Consider the following 14,666-nt stretch of genomic DNA (forward strand, 5'->3'; position numbering starts at 1 on the left):
TTTCTGATTACAATACCGAAGTTAAACTGATACTTGCTTTTTTTTCCCTGTCTGTGAGCATCTCCCTGGGTTTCTGCCTGGAAAATTGTGTCTCATTTCCGCCTCCGGTGGGTGCAGTTCACGTTTTGTGGGTCACCTCAGATGGGAATAAGAGGCTTAGCTCAAACTCGTTGTGTAATTTGGAGACAATTCCAAACAGTTCTTAGGAAAAAAGAACTTAGATTTGGTCCTCAATAGGAAAGCTCCCCCTCATTCCAGATCCTTCGATCCAGCTGGCCTTCCAAACCCCAACCCCTCACTAAAGCGATTCTGTGGCTCTCGACCAGGCATCAAGCAGGGACTGCATCCTGCCTTATGTCGACACTGTGCAGAGGTGGATGGTGGCAGCAATGACAAGCCATTCCTTAGCTCACGTCTGTGGAGTGACAACTGCGTGCTTGGCGCTGGGATACAGAGAAAGCTGAGACCTGGTCTTTAGTCTGTGTGGCAGGGGAAGCAAACGCCTAAACCAATAACCACCATTCGCTGTGGCCACTGTGGAAGTCAGAGCAGCGTCAAGGAGGCGAGGATTCCTTCCACCCTGGAGCACTAAAGAAGGCTTCCTGGAGGAGGTGACCCGGGAGGATACAGGAGATGGTGTCAGATAGAGAAGGCTTGAGGTAGAAGAAGGCAGGCTCGGCAGAGGGAACAGCCTGGGCAAAGGCACGGGTGTGTGTAAGAACATTTCTCTGTGTCCCTGGGGGACGGGACCTAATGAGGGGAGGGTACCTCATCTCTTCCCTCAGAGCTCCCCAGACCCCCATGACATGTGTCACCCTGCCTGGGAGAGACAGCAGTGTCTGGTCCTGCATGATTCTGTTGTGTCCTGTGAGTGACAGCTGTGTCACTCACAGGGCAGGGGGCACGCTGTCCCTGGATGTCAGCCATCTGCCCCATTCACTCCCAGCCTGACTTCCTCTTCCACTTCATCTCAGGAAGGAAGATCCCCCTTCCCCCAGGATCACCAGCACCCCCTGGAGGCTGAGGGCCAGGGCAGCCCTGTCTCTGTGGGAGCTGGGCTGGACCAGTCTTCAGGGCCTGGGAGCCCCGGCTTCATTGCATTGGTGGTTAAGAACAGCATCAGGATGGGCAGGTCACAGCTCTGATTAAGCAGTCGGGTTTGGAGAGTCCTGTCCATGGCTGACCGTGGATTCTACATCTGTGTCCCCAACACCCACCCTTCCCCAGGGCCTGGCATATGGCAGGCACGTCATACATGTCGGCTGAATGAAAAGTGTGTCATGGAGTTCCTGCTGTGGCACAGTGGGTTAAGGACCTGGTATTGCCACAGCTGTGGCTTAGGTCATAACTGTGGTTTGGATTCGATCTCTGGCCCAGGAACTTCCTGCCTTGAGTGTGGCCAAAAAAAAAAAAAAAAAAAAAGTGTGCTAAGAGAGGAGGAAAGCAAGAGAGAGGGAGACAGGGATATTGACTAATTTTTAAATGGGAAAGAAAGAGATGAGACGGTCAGTCATAGAGAGGCCCCAGGCACACAGCCATCCCAGATCACAACTACGGGGACAGGTGTTAAACTCCGGGCCCTGTTGCAAGCACCTGACATGCATTAGCCCAATAGTCCCTTACAAGAACTCCATTTTGCAGTTGAGGCAAAATGGGGTTAAGTAACCTGCCCAAGGTCATGCAGCTAGTGCAGCTAGTGACTGGCCATGAACCCAGGGAGTCTGGGCTCAGAATGCGTGCTTCTAACTGTGCAGCATGAAAAATACTGCAGCAGAGGTAGGGAGGCATCTTTGTGGGAACAGAGGAGGCAACACCTCTGGGGTGACAGCTTGTCACTCACAGGGATCACTGATCAGGAGGGTGAGACTGTGCCCAACGCCTCGGGATTTGCTCAGCGCAGGCTCTGGTTCTCTGGCCCCGGCATAGTCTTCCTGCAGACCAGATCCCACACACACTGGCTCCTGCAGTTTGCTGATCAGAGTGCGGTGGTCTCCAAGGGGCTTTGGCTTCCGATGCCAGTTGCGGATCAAAGGAGCTTGGTTTGCAAAGCTTCTGATACCAGCTATTTTTGTTGTAAAAACAGCTGGCCAGATGGTCAGCTCACTTTGCCCAGTGCCAGAGCCCTGCCAGCAGGGCTGACCCTGGGAGTCAGCTGAGTGAGGGTAGGTTCCCACAGTGGCTTTCACAGGCCACCGAGAAACCCTCCTCTCCAGAACCCCCTGTCACTTCCCTCCCACGGTCCTCCCTTATTAGCTGACCTTGTCTTCTCTCTGGTCTGATGTCCCTGACCCATCACCTCTGCTCCTCATTGAATAGTAATCACCCTCATTTGAATACCACTGTGTGCCTGGCACTCTGCCAAGCTCACTGCAAGACTCACCTCTAGTCTCTGTTACTGCATCCTGGAGCGCAGGTATCATTCTCTTCTGTGTGCAGGAGGGACGAGGGGCTTAGGGCATCCTGTGACCACACAATGCTAAGTGGTGGGCTGGGATTCCAACCTGCCATGGTGGAGCCAAGCCCTACCCTTTAGCCTTTGTCTTCTTAATGACGCAGGGGATCTTGGGGCTCCCTCCCTTTTAGCACTGATTTGGATACTGTCTCAAACTGCATAACTTCATCTCAGACAAGAAATGAAGTCAGGACAAGGATGTTTCCAAGAGCAGAGCTGGCAACCTCGTCGTCATAGGGCATGGAGCCCAGAGGAGCCATCTAGGCGCTAAAATGCCCCAAAAGGATGGGAGAGGCTGCAGACACACCGCCTGCTGCAGAGGTTCACAGGGGTCCAAGGGCAAGGCCAGGCAGGAGAGGCCTGGACAGAGAACACCGGCAATACACATTGCTTCTTTCACTGAAAAGGGCAGGAAAGGAGAGATAGAAGATTGTGGGTTTAGCAGGAACTGCCCCTATGAGAAACCAAAAGTGATGGTGGGAGATGTTTTGTGGGGGCACACACCCAGGACATAGAGGAAGTGGAAACTCGGGGTGGACCCACTGATTGCCACACTCCCAGGTGTAGTCCCACTTGCCAGGGTTTATCGCTAGCAGAATGCTCTGGGCCAGAGCGCCATCTACAGGAGAGCCCTACATCGACAAGGAAGCTACTGGGGCTGGTCCTGAGAGCTGCTGACAGTGGATGGGCGTCTGGTAATGATTTTGAGCGACAAACCAGCACGCAGACAGTTCTATAAAGTTTAGGACAGTCACATAGGCGCCACCCGTTTCCAGTAACCTTCTGAGTGATTTGGGAGGATATTATTGTACCCATTTTATGGATGGAGAAACTGAGCCTCGGAAAGCTCGAATCTAATTAGTTGGCAGTAGAGATAGGCTCTTTGGCAAAAAACTGTGTACTACAGCTGTCTCTCCTATTTGCAGAAGAAAGAGAAGAAGCATGGTGGATGGGAGATGAAGTGACAATCTGCTGGTTGGAGGGGTTGGAGAGCAAGAATTGGTGGCTTTGTTTTGTCACAAGCAGAGAGGCCCTTGAACCTGACAAACTGTACCCAGCCGAGCCAGAGAGAGCCAACATCTCCAGACAGCCCATCCTCCTGGGTCTGTCAGTAGATTAAAACACATGAAGCTGAGCTGTTGAAATGGGATTGTTGAGGCGGGTAAGGTAGACTTTTTTAAATGTCTCAATAACTGGCAAGATAATTGAGAATATTATTATTTTTTTACTCTCTTTGGTGCCTGTCTCGCAGCAAGTCCTTGTCAGCCAGAATTTGGAGGCTGAGGTTGTCTGCCCTAATGAGGGGAAGACACTTGAGTTGTCTAAAATCACTGATTTTTGTGAAATTTGAAATTTATAATTTCCTGAGCCATGTTCTGTTAATGGGCCATCCACATCCTCGAGCTTGTGTTTAAGTGTCATCGACACAAAACGAAGCCACCCAATCAAGTTTACGATGATGGTTGAGATTCCATTAGCCACACGGGGAGCGTTCACTCAGAAGTGGCTCATGGCGAATGTATTTTTTCCTGGGACAACCTGCTTTTACCGCCCAACCAAAAATCCCCAGGAGTGTGGTCCAAGAAGAGAAGGTGAGTGCTATAATATCCCAGACTAATTGCGATATAATCCTGATGGAAGCCTAATTACAAGGAAGAGCTTCTTCAGCAACTATCGCTGCCTCTTCCCCATACCCAGAGCTCGTAGAGGTAGGTTCTACGGTTCTAGATAACTTTGTTATTTGATTATCTGTAATGCAGCTCTCTTTCTTTCTAATTTATATTTTTGAATATTTATACCCTCTAATTAGTCAGCAAGTGCTTATTAGCTGCCTTCTGCATGTTCAGCCTCACTGCATTTGCTTTGGGCTGGGAAGTCCTAAAAGAGAAAAACTTGCTCCTTTGGGGGGCTAGTCACTTCTGAGGTCTTTAGTTAGATAAACAAGCAATAAATTGAGTGGTCTGTGTTTGCAAAACCCTTGCCTGGAAATCCACACACCTGAAAATGGATGCATCGTAGAGAATTTCTAAGGTGGGGGTGGTTAAAGGAGAAAGACCTATAAACGATATTTCCTTGGGACCTCTACCCAGCCAGAAGAACAGAAAGAGAGCACTTGGCTTTTTTAGTTTTTTGTTCCTTTGCTTTTTTTTTTTTTTTTTTTTCTTTTTAGAGCTGCACTCACAGTACACGGATGTTCCCTGGCTAGGGGTCCAATTGGAGCTACAGCTGCCAGCCTATGCCACAGCCATAGCAACGCCAGAGCCGAGCCACGTCTGCAACCTCCACCACAGCTCACAGCAACACCAGATCCTTAACCCACTGATGGAGGGCAGGGATCAAACTCACACCCTCATGATTCCTAGTTGGATTTGTTTCTGCTGCGCCAAGACGGGAACTCCCTGCTTTGTCTTTTTTGTAGAGCCGCACCTGAGGCATGTGGATATTCCCAACCTAGGGGTCAGCTTGCAGTTGTAGCCGCCAGCCTGCACCACAGCTCAGGGCAACACTGGATCCTTTAACCCACTGAGTGAGGCCAGGGAACGAACCCTCGTCCTCATGGATACTAGTTGGGTTCGTTACCCCTGAGGTACAATGGGCACTCCCAAGAGATCACTTTGATTTCATTCATTAAATCACCAAATATTTGCTAAACCCTTACCCAGTGCTGGATCCTGGGAGGGAATTTTACAAAAACATGATCCCTTATCTCAGAGAGTTAACAGCACAGTGAGATGGTTAAATCTTTCCTTTTTTTTTAATGCAGATCATAGCATGGGACAAGTCGAGAACCAGGACGGGTGAAGAAATTTGGCTCTCAGGAAATCAAAAGACTCATTTGGTTACAAGTAGAGTATCCTGTAAGTTGTTGTCAGCCTCAGTCCTCAGCAGGGTGAGAGAGGAGAGAGTTGCTTCTCTGGACTCATTTCTGACCCTCATTGTTGAAAAAAAAAAAAAAAAAGAAAAGAAATGACTGTGTATTGGGTTCTCTAGAGAAACAGAACCTATAGGGTATATAGTGATAGGTGAGGAGAATTTATCATGAGAATTGGCTCACATGATCGTGGAGACTGAGCTGTGTCATGACAGGCTGTCTGGGAGCTGGAAGACAGGAATGCTGGTGGTATAATTCAATCTGAGGCCAAAGGATGGTCAGCCCGGTGAGTCATAGCATCCAAGGCCAAGCTCCGGGAGCTCTGATTCCAATGTCCCAGGGCAGGAAAGACAGATGTCTCGGTTCAAGAAGAGAACCAATTAGCTCTTCCTCCACCTTTTTGTTCCGTTCTAGCCCTCAGTGGATTGGGCGATGCCTGCCCATATTTACAAGCATGAACCTTTTCTACTCAATTTACAGAGTCAGATGCTAATCTCTTCTGGAAATATCCTCAACAACATACCCAGAAAAACCATTTTACCAGCCAGCTGGGCTTCCCTTAGCCCAGTCCATTAAAATGAACCCTCACAGGTGAATGGCAGTGTTACAACCCCTGCCCGCAATGACTTCCTTTTCTCTGCTCCCTGAGCATGCCCAAGCTTCTCGGACTTTAACCTTTGGGCTCCTTCCTCTGCACTCCTGGGACCTAGGTCCCTGATGCTCGCCTACTTCTTCACCTTCTGCATCCTTCCTTGGTTAATTTGTCGCGTCTCTCTTCCCTTACAAAGCCAGAGTCAAGACCTTGCCTCAGCCATCCGGCCCCAGGGAACCACGCCTCCTGCAGGTTTGGAAGGCAGAACTTGGTACCTGGATAGTACTGGCTTAGAGGAAGTACCCACCCACCCATAAGAAAGTAGAGGCACAGCTTTGCAGCTTTTAAAGAAACCCTCGGGGAGTTCCTGTTGTGGTGCATTGTGATTAGTGTCCGTGCGGATCCGGGTTCAATCCCCGGCCTCGTTCAGTGGGTCATGGATCCAGCGTTGCCGTGACTTGTGGTGTGGGTCGAAGACTTGGCTTGGACCACAGGTTGCTGTGGCTGTGGCGTTGGCCGGCAGCTGTAGCTCCAATTCAACCCCTAGCCTGGGAACTTCCATATGCCACAGGTGTGGCCCTAAAAAGCAAAAAAAAAAAAAAAAAAAAAAAGAAAAGAAAAGAAAGAAAAGGAGAAAAAGAAATGCTCGGGGCTGTGCACCAGAAGCTCATGGCTAAGCTCAGATTTTAAGAGCATGTGAATGAGAAAAACTAAAGGACAAATTGCAAGAATGGATAGTTTCAGAAAGTCACTAATGAGATGAACATGTGTATGACATTTAGCACAGTGCCTAGAACTCAGTAATCTTCAATAAATATTAAGTGTATTCAGATTAGTAGTAGTAGTATTGAATCCCAGAACAGTGAGAGCTTTTAAAAAAATATAAATGTAACAAAAGCAGTCCTTAAAAGCTAGTTTTTTCAGAGTAAGAATAACATAACAGATTTTTTTTTCAGAGTAAGAATAATAAAGCAGATGACACGATGTTCATAAAAGCCTGAACAAAGTTAAAGTGTTATTTGTCCTAATTTTCTTCCATTTCCTTTGTTAAAGAGAATAATATTCCATCTGGAAAGATTAACAAACATGATGATAGGGTAACTGGGACCCAAGATAGACACGCAACCCTCAATCTGAGTCCACCGCTTTGCATGAGCTCTCGATTCCAACTAAATATATCTGAAATGTTTCCAATACAAGTGTAGAACCCCTATTGGTAAATACTGAGAAATCAGGAAGCTAAGAGGAGTAGAATAAACTAGAGATGGGGAAACTTTGCCCAGATTTAGAGAGAAAATGGATTCCAGAAATTACAGATTGGTATGTCTGATGTTTATCTGCAGTCAACTAGGTTTTAAGCCATCAAAGATGGCAGGTATTACTCATGGCCAGCTTGGATTGTTAAGGTAACTGATCAAATTGACCTCCTTTCCATTACTGATAGATTGGCACATGAAGGCATTGCTATACATATTTTATACTTAATTTTAGCAAAGCACCTGACAGAATCTTCCAGGATTTCTGAGAGGCAAGATGAAGATCAAGGGCTGGATTTAAAGTCTGACTAGCCAAATTGTATATGGCTGAATATCCAAATCTGAAGAATCAAGCAGTGCCCACTCCAGAGCACGTTACAGGTGACCAGTAAATATTCGTTACACGAATGAGTCAAGTTGGAGGGAGGTTTCTGATGGCATGCCCTAGTCTCATTCAGTGTCTTATTATCGACTGAGATGGTGATTTATGAGTCAGGCTATCTAATTGAAGAAAGCAAAACTTGGAGGGAGAACTGATAGATTCAATGGCAAAATCCAAGATTCGAAGTGAAGCCAGCATGTTGGGATGAGGGGCCAGGGTCTAGATGAAATGAAGAGACAAACGTCATGCACTATGTGGAAGACGGATGTGGCTTCGCCGCAGCCCATAGAAGAGATCTGACAGGAGTTCCCGTCGTGGCGCAGTGGTTAACGAATCCGACTAGGAACCATGAGGTTGCGGGTTCGGTCCCTGCCCTTGCTCAGTGGGTTAATGATCCGGCGTTGCCCGTGAGCTGTGGTGTAAGTTGCAGACGTGGCTCGGATCCAGTGTTGCTGTGGCTCTGGCGTAGGCCGGCGGCGGCTACAGCTCCGATTGGACCCCTAGCCTGGGAACCTCCATATGCCGCGGAAGCAGCCCAAGAAATAGCAAAAAGACAAAAAAAAAAAAAAAAAAAAAAAGAGATCTGACAAAGAGGTCTGAAATGTTCAGAAGCTAAGGTGCTTCATCAGCATGAAGTGGCTGCCAAAACACAGCGGCAAACTTCTGCACAGGAGAATGGAGGGAAAAGGGTTCCAGTGTGCTCTGCCCCAGCAACCACAGCTTGTATTTATTGAATGTTTGTTACCGCAAGGGAGACACTTTCCAGGGCCCAAGCGTGGGCTCTTGTCTAACACTCGGAAAAGAACTGTCAGAGGCAAAGGTACTGACAAACAGTATCTTACGCCGAAAGCAGTAGGATAGGGAAACTCGGGAGGGCTGCTCTCCGGCTGCCAGTCTTGCCTCATGGAGGTGGGGCTAGTTCCGGGTTGTTTCTGGCCAATCAGTCTGCTCTTGCCCGTATTTGGTCCCACCCTTCCTGGCTGCGCGCGCATCTCTCAATCAAGATGGACTCCCGTGTGAGGGTCTCTCAGAGGTTGGCAGGACACGCAAAGGTATGGTGTCTCCTTCCTCCTCTTGGCCCCTCCAGAATTCCATTTTCGCAGCACCAGCACCAGCAGCACCATGTTCCTTATCAGGACCTCCTGTTGTGAGACAAGCTCTTGCAAGCGGTTATCCTCGACCAAGGTGGGTCCTTTCCATCAGAGATTCCCTACCACTCACTGTATGCCGGCACTGTGCTGTGTTTACATGCATGATTTCTTTGTACTTCTTATGTAGTTTTGATGACAAAGGCTGTCTCTTGTGCTGGAAGAGGGAAAGGTCTGTTGGTAGGTAAGACTGAGTGGAAATATAACGTGTGGAATCCGTGATTTGAAGGCAACATCCTAAGAGACCGTGTTAGTGGAAGAATCTGCAGGGTGTTTACATTCTTGGGACCCTCAGGGGGAGGTGAGCGGTGAATCTAGTTAGAATTCAACCGAATGGAATCCCAGGCCTGACTAAGGCTGAATTTGTTGACCCGCCCTAGGTGTTTGCAGCCTGAGGGTCTCTTCCTCAAGTGAATGGATCCTAACGGGAAAGGCCTGGAATAACAATAACTGGGTGGCGGAGTCCCCCAGTTAGCCTTGCCTTGGGAATTATTTGGGGGAGGGGTTTGTGCAGTGGATGCAGAATGAGATTCAAAGGACACTCTCTTGGAAAATAATCACATTAAAAAAAAAAAATAGGTGGCCAGGAGTTCCCATCTTGGCTCAGCGGAAATGAATCTGACTTGGGTCCATGAGGATGCAGGTTCAATCCCTGCCCTTGCTCAGTGGGTTAAGGATCCGGCATTGCTGTGAGCTGTGATGTAGTTCACAGACGTGCCTCAGATCTGGCGTGGCTGTGGCTGTGGTGTAGAGCGACAGCTGTGGTTCTGATTCAACCCCTGGCCTGGGAACCTCCATCTGCTGCAGGTGTGGCCCTAAAAAGACCAAAAAAAAAAAAAAAAAAAAAGAAAAGAAAAAAAGAAAGAAAAAGGTGGACAGAGTGCTGTAGATTAAAACAGATTAAAGAATATATTGTACACATGAAACTAACACGATATTGTAAATCAACTATACTTCAATAAAAAATTTTTTTGAAAACTAACCCCCCCAAAAAAAGAGAGATTAAAGAAACATCAACAGGAGTTCCCTTGTGGCTCAGTGGGTTAAGGATCTGGCATTGTCACTGCTGTGGCTTGGGTTCAATCCCTGGCCCAGGAACTTCTGCATGCGATAGGTGCAGCCACCCAAAAATGTAATAGGTAAAAGTTGATTGGATTCCAGTTTGGGGGAAAAAAAAAACTATAAAAGACATTGGTAGACAATGAGGAAATTTAAATATGAAGTGGAAATGAGATGATATTAGACAGTGAGTACAGATTTCTTAGGTGTAACAGTAATCTTGTGTTTATGTTTAAAATGTCTTCACATTCAGGAGATCTGTGCTAAAATTCATAGGTGTGAAGGGTCATAATGTGTGCATGTCATTTTGAAATGAATGAACCATTGTTGAATGTAGGTGAAGATTTTCTAAATACTGCTTTCAACTTTTGAAAACTTTCAAATAAAATGTTGAGGAAAGAAAAAAGAAGGGAGTTACTTGTGAGTAACTTACTTCTTGGGCCTCTGAGTCTGACAGTCACCTGATGCTGGTAGCCCCACCCATCACCCCCCCCTCCACCTGGGAACTAAGCTCAAGGGGAGGAAAGCCCTGCAGGCAGAGATGGCAGAGTTCCTTCCCCTGTTAGTTTGTGTGTATCCACTGGGCTGATTAACAGTTGTCCCAGCTTGCTATTTTGCATTGCTCTCCTTTGCTCTAGCCGTCACCAAGCCAGGCCAAACCCACCTAAAGGAGTCTGACAAGCAGAACCCCTCAGAAGGTGAGAGTCAATACAGTCCTGACAATAACTCAGTCAGGAGTTCCCGTCGTGGCGCAGTGGTTAACAAATCCGACTAGGAACCATGAGGTCGCGGGTTCGGTCCCTGCCCTTGCTCAGTGGGTTAATGATCCGGCGTTGCCGTGAGCTGTGGTGTAGGTTGCAGACGCAGCTCGGCTCGGATCCCGCGTTGCTGTGGCTCTGGCGTAGGCCGGTGGCTCCAGCTCCGATTCAACCCCTAGCCTGGGAACCTCCATATGCCGCGGAAGTGGCCAAGAAATAGCAACAATAACAACAACAACAAGAAGACAAAAGACAAAAAAAAAAAAACACAACTCAGTCAGAGACATTGAGGCTCAGAAAGGTTGATACTTTTAACCATGGTCACACAGCTGGCCTGTAGTGGAACAAGGATTTGAACCCAGAAAGCCTTGATTTTAGGATCCAATCTGTTAATCATAGTACTGGGCTGGCATCTAGAGAATATTGGGGCCAACACTGGCCCCCACATTTCAATAAGGGTGCAGACAGATCAAAGCAAGTATGGCAGACAGCTACCAGGAGAACAGGAGAGGCTGAAAATCTTTTCACATGAAAAACCTTAGGGATTTTTATACAAGATAAAAATGACTTGGGTCTAGTTCCTGCTGTGGCATGGTTGGTTAGGAATCTGACTGTGGTGGCTCAGGTCACTGTGGAGATGCTGGTTCAATTCCTGGCCTGACAGGGTTCAAGGATCTGGCATTGCCACAGCTGTGTCTCAGATTCAGTCCTGGCCCTGGGAACTTCCACAGCTGCACTCCTGTGGGTGCAGGCATAAAAAAAAAAAAAAAAAAAAATGACTTGGGGGAATGCAATGACTGCCCTTGAGCACCGAAAGAGATGGTATATGGCAAAGCAACAAGGTTTATTCTACACAACAGGCTAAGGACAAGAGAGAGATTTTGAATTTCTAAAGATTAGAGTTATGCTTTATGAAGTACTGAGCTCCCCAACATTGAAGCATTCAAGCAGATGCTGGACAGCCATGGGTCAGGTTTTCTACTCTGAGAGGCTACTCTCCCTCTCTTCTCAAAGTGCCTACAGCACTGCTAAGATCTACTAACTCAGCACCTTCATCGCTATTGGTTTCATGATTATATACTTCATGTAGCTTTATTGAGGCAATATTCATAGATCGTACAATTCCCCATTGTAGACAATTTGATGGTTCTTAGGAAATTTATAGTTATGCAACCATCCATAGTCCTGTTTTAGGACACTGATTATTGCTTTTGCTTTCCAAGAATGTTATCAGCGTCCAGGGTAGGTCCAGGTCTCCCCTGCCCTCAGAATGCATCTCTGTGCCCTGGCTCTTCCCCTCCATCCATTGCTCACTGCCCAGGTGTGTCAGTTGACACAGTTCTGCACATGATGCTCTGTATCCCTGGTTTGGGGCCCTCCCCAATGTCTCCTCTGGGCACTTTGCTGCCTTCCCTCCCCCTCTGCCAAACTCTGGAGGCCAGAGCCCACAGCAGTAGTATGTATTGGAAGGACTCGTGTCCCTGGTGGCCCAGACCTGCATTTGAATTACGGCCATGGGGCCTCCAGCAAGTCATTTCGTATTCTTGAATGCCGATGTCCCTCTTTGCAATGCAGATATAATATATATGCCGTGCTGGTGGGACAATTAGAGATGATGTATGTAAAGTGCCTAGAACAGTACCCAGTATGCTCAGTAAATAGTAGAGATTATTGCTTCGTGATTGCGATTGTTGCTACCGCCTTTATTATTATCGGCACTCAATGAGTCCTGGTGCTCTGGGTGCCTGTCTTGCCTTTCTCTTCCAGGCATACCCCTGGCTGTGGTTTTCTGGGGCACTCTTGGTGTCCAGGAAAGTAGATAGATGGCTCCTGCTCTTGGAAACCCCTGTGGTCCATCCCAGCCAGGGCTGCGTGTCAGTGGGATGGAGCAGCAGCACCACCTAGTGGCAGTGAGCAGCAGCAAGCTGTTTACTGGCCAAATTGGTAACTGGTCTAAGGATTGGGTGCACTTTGGAGGTCACCTAGTGCAGTGGTCCATCTAGTGCTTGCATGTTGGCCACAGGATCCTCCTAGAAGCCTTCCCATGCCATGTACTAGAGTAAAAGAATAAAAATCAAAATAGGAGGAAAGTGCTTCGTGTGGTACTCCTCAAAGACCACCAGGTGGTGAAGGACAGACCAGTGGTTAGTGGTGTCCTAGGGCTGGGAGGTGTGAAGTGGGAGTGACTGCTACAGGCTGCAGGCTTTCTCTTCAGGGTGATGCAAAGGTTCTAAAATTGATTGCAGTGATCTGTCTCACCATCTGTGAGGATACTAAAACCAGTGAGCTGTGATAGGCCAACTGTATAGGTATGTGAATTATATCTCAATAAGGCTGCTGCCAAAAAAGGTGAAAAGAATATCAAAAATGTCGAGTGAAAAAAATGGGTCTCCAGAGCATACTGTCCAATTTTCTGTGTACTGTTTGATAACCTCCACCAGATATCTGTGGACAAAGGACTCAGGTCACCTTAAGGCGTCATGCTTCACCTCACTTGAAACCTACCTCCACAGTAGAAAGTCACTTGTCTTGAGCAACTCACATGCAAATGTCCTTAGCCCTGTTAAGGCGTTATTTTAAAGAGATCAAATTACATGATCTACAATGTATAGGACTGACTTGTGGACCACCCCCCATTACCCTTATATTCTTGGTATTCACAGAGAGCTGTACCCAAGGAAATCAGGGGTCAGTTTGAGTCCAGCTGAATCCAGCTAGTGAATGGACAGGGCCATAACTTCAGCCTTGGCCTTTGATTCCAGATTCAGAGCTCTCACCATTCTGATAGGGTGACTGGGCGACCATTCATCCCCCATTATGCCCCGTGCCCCTGCATATTATTAGAAGCATCCCTTCCCCTCTCAAGGTAATACATTCCAGTCACCTAACTATAGGGCAGTCTTTTTCCTGGGGCTCTGCCTCATCTGTCATCAGGTTGGTGCTTTAGGACTGGGGCAGGCTAATAGCACCTCAGCAGTTCCCAAAGCACCTACCAGCTCCCCAGGTCCCTCCTCTGCCCAGAAGAGGCAAATCCATAGAAACAGGAAGTAGATTAGTGGTGGCCAGAGGCCACAGGGGAGTTAGGAATAGGAAATGGATCCAGGGTTTCTTTTGGGGGCTGATGAGCACATCTAAAATGACTAGTGGTAGTTGCACAACTCTGAGTATAGTTTAAAAATCACATTAAAAAAAAGAAAAAGAAAACAAAGTGAGCGTGGGACAGAGTAATGTGCTTTTTAAAATAAGCATCCCTCGGAGTTCCCGTCGTGGCACAGTGGTTAACGAATCTGACTAGGAACCATGAGGTTGCGGGTTCGGTCCCTGCCCTTGCTCAGTGGGTTAACGATCCGGCGTTGCCATGAGCTGTGGTGTAGGCTGCAGACGTGGCTCAGATCCCGTGTTGCTGTGGCTCTGGCGTAGGCTGGCAGCTACAGCTCTGATTAGACCCTAGCCTGGGAACCTCCATATGCCGAGGGAGCGGCCCAAGAAATGGGAAAAAGACAAAAAAAAAAAAAAAAAAGCATCCCAGCTAGTATTATTAGCATCTCCCATGGTTAGGAAAGGACAGATGATTCAGTAGGATCAGGAGGTAAATAGAGCAGGAAAGATTAAACATAGCCCCCATCTCATCCCACTTCAATGCTAATTAGTTTGTGGCCAGCATGCTGTTCAAGCTTGGACATTAATAAGAGATCCCCAGAAAAACATCGGGTAAGGCATCCAGAGGTCTGAGACATTGAACCTCACAACCCTCTGAATAGCTGTCCCCACTTAACAGCTCAACAAACTGAAGCTCAGAGATATGGAAGCAAAGTGTAACAGGCCTGAGGCCAAGCAGCTGGTGAGGGGCACAGCTGGGATGTGAACACGCTTTCAGGGACCCTAGTCTTTGCTCAAGGCTACTACACTGAAGTACCCCCCAGCCTTTCCCAAATCACCAGCTCCAGAGTCCTAGAAAGGCAGTAGCTGAAGGTGTCCCGTAAGATAAGAGTGGGAAGCACTGCTGATGGCAGAAGGGTCAGCACAGCACCTCTGCAGTTCTTGCCTTTTGCACAAGTGCCGTGGGGGTTCTCAACAGCAAGTCGGCTGAGATGGAGAGGGAAAGGGATTTTAAAGTGGCTCAAGACATCCAGAAGCACATGGATGG

General features: G+C 47.8%; 1 long non-coding RNA gene across 1 annotated transcript in view; it reads left to right on the forward strand.

Annotated features, from left to right (window-relative positions):
- LOC102165973 overlaps window positions 8,554–14,666 on the forward strand; it is a 31,209-nt gene continuing 25,096 nt past the window's right edge. Inside the window, exon 1 of the long non-coding RNA XR_002337071.1 lies at window positions 8,554–8,739. This is a non-coding gene — a long non-coding RNA (uncharacterized LOC102165973). The remainder of the gene's footprint in view (window positions 8,740–14,666) is intronic.

Source organism: Sus scrofa, chromosome 12, assembly GCF_000003025.6.
Source record: "Sus scrofa isolate TJ Tabasco breed Duroc chromosome 12, Sscrofa11.1, whole genome shotgun sequence".
NCBI lineage: Eukaryota > Metazoa > Chordata > Mammalia > Artiodactyla > Suidae > Sus > Sus scrofa.